The sequence below is a fragment of the Triticum aestivum genome, chromosome 1D, assembly GCF_018294505.1.
Source record: "Triticum aestivum cultivar Chinese Spring chromosome 1D, IWGSC CS RefSeq v2.1, whole genome shotgun sequence".
Classification (NCBI taxonomy): domain Eukaryota; kingdom Viridiplantae; phylum Streptophyta; class Magnoliopsida; order Poales; family Poaceae; genus Triticum; species Triticum aestivum.
The window spans coordinates 284,011,680-284,020,927 of record NC_057796.1 but is presented as its reverse complement, the minus strand read 5'-3'; the positions used below and the strand labels follow the sequence as shown (position 1 = coordinate 284,020,927).

The 9,248-nt window shown below is 47.0% G+C and overlaps 1 long non-coding RNA gene across 2 annotated transcripts; it reads left to right on the top strand.

Annotated features, from left to right (window-relative positions):
* The first annotated feature begins 2,795 nt into the window (after nucleotides 1-2,795).
* On the top strand, nucleotides 2,796-6,376 carry LOC123181487 (uncharacterized). 2 transcript variants are annotated; one of them, XR_006491749.1, is made up of 3 exons: nucleotides 2,893-5,768; nucleotides 5,855-5,914; nucleotides 6,044-6,376. It is a non-coding gene; the product is annotated as an uncharacterized lncRNA (long non-coding RNA). The 2 variants fall into 2 exon arrangements; XR_006491748.1 differs by having other exon boundaries at nucleotides 2,796-5,914.
* The last annotated feature ends 2,872 nt before the right edge of the window (nucleotides 6,377-9,248 follow it).

Here is a 9,248-nt window from a genome sequence, read left to right as displayed (position 1 = left end):
AATTCATGTGCGACTATGCGGACGAGATCGTGCAACTCTGTGGACATGGCATGTGCGACCGTGCCGACGAGAGTGTGCAACTCCGCGGCCATGCGTGAACACCTCCCGCGACAATTCATGTGTGACTATGCGGACGAGATTGTGCAACTCTGTGTTCATGCGTGTGCGACTATGCCGGCGAGAGTGTGCAACTCCGCGGCCGGGTGTGAGAACTTCCCACGATAATTCATGTGCGACTGTGCGGACCAGATTATGCAACTTTGTTGCCATGCATGTGCGACTGCACCGACGAAAGTGTGCAACTTCGCGACGGGGCTTGAGAACCTCCCACGACAATTCATATGCGACTATGCGAACTAGACTGTACAACTCTGTGGCTATGCATGTGCCGACTAGGACTACTATGTGTGCAACAACAACAACTGAGGATGCCAACAAAAAAATAGTAAACAAAGCCCACCACACTGTGTTTTGCATCTTCATGTGATAGTAGAAGGATACCACCACATCTGGTCTCCCCCCTCGTTGGTCCTTGCCGACTGCGATGGAACCCCGGCTATCGCCTTGTAGACGATGTGCAACTTTTTCTTATGCAATTTAGTTCCTTCTAGGTGCAGCTGCCCTGTTAGGTGCAACTGCCTAGCAGTCGAGGTATGACTATCTTATAATCGATATGCAACTTCCTCCTCCCTGTGAACGTGCAGATTTCACTGATGACGCCCCACCCCAACGCCATTCTAGTACGATATGCAACTTCTGCATCTATCTTGACAAACTATCTGGCGGTCGGTGTGCAACTCCGAAAGTATGGTTGTGCAACTCTAGCTAAACTCTGAAATATATACATATGTGATCTAATTTTGAAGAGCTAGTCACGAGGCTTATAACTTTTCATATCTAGCTAATTTTTGAGTAAGCAATGAGAGTGTGAGACATCTTCTAGTCAATTTAGTATCGCCGCGTTGTGCAATTTTTCAATGGTCGTATCCACCAGAGAACTACTTTGTGTGCATTTATAACTACTATGGATGCCAACAAAAAAATGACTAGCAAAAATAGATCAACTTAAATAAAAACATCATCTAGACAACTTAGTATATCGTCGTGTTGTGCAATTTCCTAAATGGTTGTATCCAATTTTGGACTACTACTCTGACCTACTTAGTACAATTTTTTTCTAATAGTCCCTTTGCATTTTTCTGAAAAGAAGCAAATAGAAAAGATAAGGATCAACACAGCAGCCGGCCCACAACCCCTCTCTCTCTCCCCCTGCAGCCCAATGCATGGCCCAGCCAACTCTCTAACTCTACAAGCCCAAAGCCTACTCAAGCCTCCCATATCCCTACCCCTGACAGCCCTCTCCCCTGCACTTGCTCCCACACGCAGCCGCTGCTGCGAGACGCACGCGCGCGCGACCCTATTGCCCCTCCGGCCGGCGAGCTCTTCAGCTCTGCCGCGCACCTCCGTTAACTCCTCTTCTCCCACTTCCTTCCCTCCTCTTGGATCCCCTGCGGCAACCCAAGCAATGGCCATTCCGCTCGGCTTGGCCGGTGCCAATCGCCGCCAGCGACCGGCTCGAGCTCCTGGACTCCACCGCCGCCCTGCTCCGGCAGCTCGCCTTAGCCGCCCAAGCGTCGGCCTCGGACCCCGTTGGCGCTGTCTTCCCTTGCAACCACTGCCCCTGCCTCGACCAGGTGAGAAGAGCGATGCGCCTAATCCGACCAGGTGACATCTGGCTCCCTCACGCGGCGATTCGGACGTGATCCAATGGCCAGGAGCCGGCCGCTCGCAATGACCAGAAAAGTGCGATTGCACTTTTTAGATTTTAGGTTTCTTTTTTCTTCCGGCATTGTTAATTAAATGTAGTTGTTCATCATTGGAAAGGCAGGGAGTGGTGAGGACCGCCACCACCACTCCACCACTGTCCACTGCATATTTGCATGTGGGTCTACCACAAAATCCATCTCTCTGCGGATTAGGTTGATGCCAAGTAGGAGTACTACTATAGTGGTCAACTGTACCTAGCAGGTTACAATTAGTAGAGCTAATTGCATGTTACGCACAGTGTACTTTACTTGTTTTGGCTCACTAGCTGTAGGACCAGCCGCACACCAGGTAATCCCCCTCTTGATAAAACACGGCAGACGGGTAGAGTACCATCACGAAAAAGGATTTGGTTAGTTATAGTAATCTGCTAATTAAAGGAATGATTATTATACTATTATTCTGGAAGCAAAAGTGAGCAAGAAAGATGAGTGGCTAGGGGCATGTTAACGAACGAAGGGGGCCATGGATCGGGTCAGACGCTGAATGCTTCGACAAAAGAGGAAGGAAGACCGGAGCAGAAACGTTGACCGAGACGTGGCGATACAGCGAGCACGCGCGCATTAGGCGGTCAATCATCTCGAGAGACGATCGAGAGACAGCTCGAGATGAGTAGTAGTAGTAGTATGTTTTGTTGACCACTTTTTTAGATGGTGGGAAAAGCGCGGTTCAGCTCACATACCGTACGCCAAAACCGTGGTCTTGATGTGCCTTTTTCCTGTTTCCATCTTGTTACTAATTGGACACTCCACTTTTGTGCTTAGTAGTGGTATATGGATGTAGTATGTACTGTCTGGCTAATTAAACTATGTGCGCACCCGCGAAAAAAGAAAAATTAAACTATGTGCGGCTGCTTGATGTGGCCATGTCACACATGTCTCGCGTGCATCTTATATCCACCTAACACTCCAACTACGCGCTCGACGGTGCAGTTGTTGTCAGGGAGGATGAAGATGATATTGACCTGGGAAGTACAACTGGTGATGAAAACCGAGGCCGTGCTGCTAGTTTAGCCACGGTAGTAATCTCTATTATTAAAGGAGGATCGAAGGTCGTGATGGTTCGACCTTCATCGTCCCCCTTCTATCGCTAGCTCCTCCCACCCACGTCCTCCCATGGATTTTTTTTCAATACTACAGTCCCTCCAAAAACCAAAGGCAAGTAAACAAAAGAACCAAGCGGTTCATCAATAAAAGAAACCTGAGCCGACCTCCACCGCTCCCTCGTTTCCGTTCAAAAAGAAAAAACCTCTCCCCACGAATCACCTGCCCACGAACTCACGTCCCACACATCCCCCCATCTCCCCCGCAGCCCTCGGCCCAGATCCCATCTCTCCCCTCTCTCCTTTCTCAGAAAAATCGCCGGCCCGGATCTCGATTCGCCGCTGCCGCTCCCCTCCTCGTCAGCCTCGTGGTCGCGGTGGCCGAAGTCCTGGCTGTGGACGCCGCCGCTCCCCTCCTCGTCAGCCTTGTGGTCGCGGTGGCCGTAGCCGCCGGCCCTGCACTCTCCTCTTCAGGATGTCCCTCGTGCCACCCTCATGTTGTTGTCGTCGCGCCGCCTCTATACACCGGCAACCAACTGTTCAGTTCCATGGGCCCTGATTGTTTCTTGAATTTCAGATTGTTGGGCATGAGAGCCATCATCGGCTGGTTGATCCACCTCGCTAGCTCGTGTCCGTCGAGGTCGTTGACTCTTCCATTCCTGAATTGTTAAGCTTCGCTGCAGCAGACTCGCCTTGGAGTTTCAGTTTCGATCACATGCATGACCCTGTAGGTAAATTGCTTTTTTTCCCGTGGATGGTCTTCAGCATGCAGATGGGCTTCTATTGTACGATGATACTGCTGCGAACAGCGATCATTATCCCGCGACTGGTGAACAAGTTGAAGTCCACAGTGATGTATAGCATCATGAGCGTAATTATATGACTACTTTTTGTTACTGTTTCTACATACATGTTTTATTATATCACAGTTCTGCTCTTTGGGTGTGCACTTAATTTATGGGAGGAGCCCCAAACTTTTATTAAAGAACTTACCAATCTTGAACCTTCAGAATTCAGACTGGTGGAGTACCTGTCATTTTTAGGCAATTGGTAGTGACGTATTTGACTCGTCAGACATATGTCATAAACTTAAAACATATTGTTGGCTGGATACGAGACGATGTAGTGTTGGTTGGATACGTGACGATGTAGTTCCATCACCATTGGTGAAGTGGATAAGCTTAGAACATACTATTACTTTTAGGCAATCTGTCGCGAATCAGCAATAATGACTTAGTCCGGAGGTGGAGCGGATAGTTGACACCATGCAGTTCAACAATCCCTCATATGTGAGCAAGCCGCCTTTGGAGCTGCTCGAAGCAAGACAGGAAGCATGTCATGCTCAAGCTCAAGTCGTCTCGATGGCTCGTCGACCTGAAATGGATGATGCGCTCAAGTGATGCGTTGTGCGCTCAAGTGGTCGAAGCAGAAGGAAGAAAGGTCGTCCATAGTGTAGTCTTGCTGACCGTGGTCTTATATACTCAGCTGAGCAAAGCAGATGAAGCAAAGGAAGAAATGGATGAGTGACAAGTTATCAACTATGTAGTCTTAGAGTCAAGTGACAAGTGTGTACGAGTATTTCACGGGCATGCTTTTCAGTAGTGCGAGTGAGATTTTTATTTTGACCATTAATTAGTGTGAATTATGATGATCACCATTGATCAATTAATGTAAGGGGTTTGTTTTACGTAAAAGCATTGGATCTGATGTATACAAGTATCTGCCACTAGATCTCTTTCTATGTTTTCATCTGTTGTATGTTCCTGATGCGACAGATAAATTCTACACTGTTGAGGTCTACACTTTTCTAATCAGGGCACACATACCTGTTCTTCTCCTGAAAAATAGCTGCAATTTGGAATAGTTCAAGCACAGAAGTAGTCTCCCAACTCTCAAATTGTTGCTTGTTATATTAATCTGCAGACTACCAAATTGGAAGATTTTCAATCATGATATGATTCTGAGAATGGATGCATGATTGCAGATGGCTACCAAACTGTAAAATTTCAACATTCAAAGGATGTATTTTGTACTGGCAGTTTCGATGCATGATTGCAGCTGCATGTAGGTTTCGGTTTGTCCAAGAACTGTCTATGTATACCGATAATGATTACTCCATCCGTCCCAAAATAAGTTTATTTGGTTTAGTACAGTTTATACTATAAAACTGTACTACATGTACTAAATCAAAGATACTTATTTTGGGACCGGGGGAGTACTTTGTTTTCAAATGGCGCCTGCTGTACGCATGACAACTGTGCGTGTATAAATTAGTATCATGTTGCCTGCACGTTGAACTTATAATTCTTTTTCTGAATAATGTGTCATATTTGATTCCTGTCAAAATGACCATTGCTATTTGCTTTCTAGACATCTTGTATGTGGCTTGTGGTGATGACAATTTTTATTTTTCTCAGGATTTGATTATGATCGTGAAGGGTACATTACGATTTACGAGCATTTAATCTTCTCTGATAATCAAAGTGCCGCATAGTCTTATGTGCATTCATCAGAGCTATTCCACAATTTTGTCCCCCTTATGCCTTTTTACACTTTTATATGTGTAGCTTTTATTTTTTTTAAGACGTTCATTCTTTTTTTTCTAAGTCTTCATGTGTGCAGAATTACTTCTGCGGTGAGCCGGAGTGTGACGTCTTCTCACGGGCTACTGTCATCAATCAAGGTGGTCATCGGTCGATATCAAGCTTGACGAGTACTTCCCGAAGGCTGATTTCTGCTCCCGCCGCGTCGCTGACCGAGGCCCCATCTACGTGGGAAGCTGCTATTTTTTTGATAGATTGGCAGTGAGATGCTTGGATAGGAGAAAAGAAATCGGAAGAGCATGAGAGATAGATGTTGAGAACCTAAATAATGCACACACATTTACATATTTCATGTGATGGTAGTATGTCGTCGTAATTTTTGTGTTGGTTGTCCTACTGAATGTTCCTGTCAGTCCTAACTCATCACATCTCTCTCAATTTTCAGTCATGCTTGGAGCTTTTATCTGTAACTCTACAATATCAGAAAGCATGTCTAAAGCTCAAGGTAATGTTGAAACTTGGAGGCGATCAAACCATATGCTTTTTGGGCTGTAAGAGTTTAAACTAACTATTGCTTTTTGGGCTGTATGAGTTTGAACTAACTATCGCTAACATCCTGACTTTGAATTTTCAGTTTGTATTTGTCCATGGTCAAGATAAGGGGCACATAGAGCTTGGTTTGTTAAGCTTCTTTATATTCTCAAGGAGGTCAGGAGTTCCTCTTGAGAAGGAAGAGGACAGCCTTTAACTCAACCTACGCCTTCAGAGAGAACCGCTTGAACTCAAGATGCTCCTCCCAGTCATTTGATCGATGCAAAAATAACCTTTTATGAGAGTGACCTAAAAGTCAAATGTTTTACATTAAGCATACATCTCTTGTAGGTCTATTTAACTTTGGGTTTGGGAGTATTATATGTTGTTTGAGAGGGTCTATTTTTTTTGAGAAAATAAGATTTTGTTCTTTGTTTCTATACTTATCGAAGTTCATGTTTCTTTTCAGTTAGTTGTGAGAGGTACTTCATAAGTTTCCATTCAAAAAGGAGATCAAATGATATTTTAAATCGATGACATAATAAATGAAAATACAAGATTTTGGATAGGGCTTGCCCACACGGCACTGTGGAAAAAGGTGAAGGGAAAGGAAGGATGAGGAGAATAAAATGATGCAAGGGGGAGTTTTTGAAGACATAGGACGATTGCCTAGGAAGAAATAAGAGGGAGAGAATCAATTTGTCCAGGAATTGAAACCAGTCCTATCATATCCGACACACATTTTTTAATTCAAAAATTTATTTGAACATAATGCTTTTTTTAACCCGTGGCAACGTACGGGATTCAGCTAGTAGCTATAGTAGGGATACTTGACTATATTTTTTCGAATTTAGGGCAGCTGCGATCGAAGTCAGCCCCTGATTTGATGCGTGACGCGATGTGGCGACGGAACGGAGGCCGGCCGGCATGGGCGTGTCCGAGATACCGGGGCCGGCTCTTAAAACCAGACCAAAGCGGCCCTTTTTATTGATTCCGGTCCTTTCCGGTGCGGCGCAGGACTGCTCAACGGTGGCGATGCAGGGCAAGGCGACAGCAGCAGCAGCGGCATGGGCGCGACGCGCGGCGCACTGCACAGTAGGTAAACAGTAGGAGGGATCCCAGGCGGATCCGTGGGCGGGCGGGAGGGAGCAAAGCAAATCTTGCGCCGACGCGACGAGAAGCCTCCCCCTCGTGTCCCGCGGCCGGAGCGAATTCCGCGGACGTGCCCCCCACGCGTCGGTCCGCCCCGTCCGTGCAAAACTGATGAGGCCGAGGGCGAGCGTCAAGCGCATGACCTACTGGTTACTGCCTCGACTAGCTCAGGATTCAGAGCTGTAGCTAGCATGTGTCCACGCCACCTCCTCCTCCTGCTGCGTGCGTGCAGCGGCGGTCAGGGACAGACCCGAGGGCCGAGGCGTGCAGGTGCAGGCAGGGGCAGCGGGTTGCGCTGCACTTGGCAAGTTGCCATGATTCCCCCCATCGCCCCTCTGTCTTTATCTCTATTTTCTTTTTCGCCCGGGCGGCGCCACGATCCCCTATTGTTTGCTTCAGCTTCTAGTGCTACTAGTAGTACTAGTATCACCTAGCCATAGGTAGCTGTTGGCATGTCCGGCCATCCTTGTCCAATTGAAGGCAAGGCAACGAAATCAAGCAATGTGATCACATGACATGCGATGTCCGCAGGGCAGGGCCAGCGGGGAGATTCCCCGGGCATTTCGTTGTGAGCCATTTCTTTCTTTGCCTGGGGCGACCGTGATGCCGATGCCGCCGCCCGCCCGCGCATGACGGCCCGTGGTTTGGTTTTGGTTCTGGTTCTGGTTCGGTCACGGCAGTGATGCAGGGGCAAAGGCGCGTCAACCTCCCCGACGGAGCGTGACGAGGCGCTTTGGGGTTTCCCTGGCCCTGGAAGCGACGGATCTCTCGGGCACCCGTATCCCGCCCCCGTGTGGATGGAGTGGTCGCCGTCGATGTGGACGCGGCGGTGTCCTTTTGGTCATCGCCACGGGCCTGCCCTTTACCTGCGTACGTGTACGAAAAGTCCGACCTTTTGCGTCCAGGCTCGGCCCAGAAGGTACTACACGGACGTGGTGAGATTCTCTCGTCCCCTCCTCGCATCCCGTGTGGCCTGTGAGTCTGGCTGCCTGCATATCAACACCGTCCACGGCTTTGGCTGCTGGCTGGACCCGTCGCGGTGTGGGGCACCTACCGACCTAGCTCTAGCTGCACCGGTCAATGTCGAGATTAGCAAGGATAGACTTCACCATTTCCAGGGTATTACGGCCCTTAGCCAGCGTGCTACTACTATTATTATCAGTTGCCGGTCAATGGCAGGTAAACGGATGCGAACGCGCGTTGAAGCGTTCGACGCTGACTTATAAAAGTCAGTCAGGTGGGAAACCCCTCCCTGGAAGAAACAGTGACAGTTTGGGAAAGGAACTTTGCTTCACACTTCCGTGCCGAGTGAGGCGTTTTGAATTCAAAACTTTTCGGTTAAAAAAGCTGAATTTTATTATACAAGTAAACACGGATGAAATATTTTGGGACGTGTATGTGTGTAAAATTTTGGGATGAAATTATTTAGGATGTCTCTGTGTGTAAAAATTTCAGATGAAATATTTTGAAATGCGGTATGTACAAAAAATACAAATTAATGGCTGGGATGATGGATAGTATCATGTGTTTAAAATGCCCACGTTTGTCTTGTTTACACAGCCCTAATTTCAACATATGTTGTCTTGAAAATTTGCACACTTATGCATTATGCCTCCATGTATAAGTGTTTTTTTTCAGAATCTTTCGAAATGTAAAAATATAAATTTTGATGATTTTTGTTTATTTAAAAACCCGGCCTCATTGGGGCTCGGACTCCAAAAGGGATTTTCGCTTCCTGCTCTACTATGTTTTTTATAGAGATCTTTCTGTTTAAAAGGAAAAATAAATATATTTTTTGAGGGGAAGAAAACAATAATAAATGACACCACCAATGAATACTTTATGGGCCATGAATAGCGACCAATCGTTAGGCCTTCAGCTCAATAAGGCCGATTCGTTTGGGCAAATCCTATTTGGCGCTGCAGGTGCCCGTTATAGGTAAATTTATAAACAGGCGCCTACAGCGCCCCGCGCTGGGCCGGCTCGTTACGGTGTACGTTAATCTCTACTCTTATAAAAAACCGAGTTGGTGATGATGATGTGTCTGTCATCTTGCAATATAGACCGTCCGATCTATATCTGACGGATAGAAAGCAAACCATGGCAATTTTGCAAAAAGATACCCGCACCTCTTTCCACATTTGCACATAAGGATT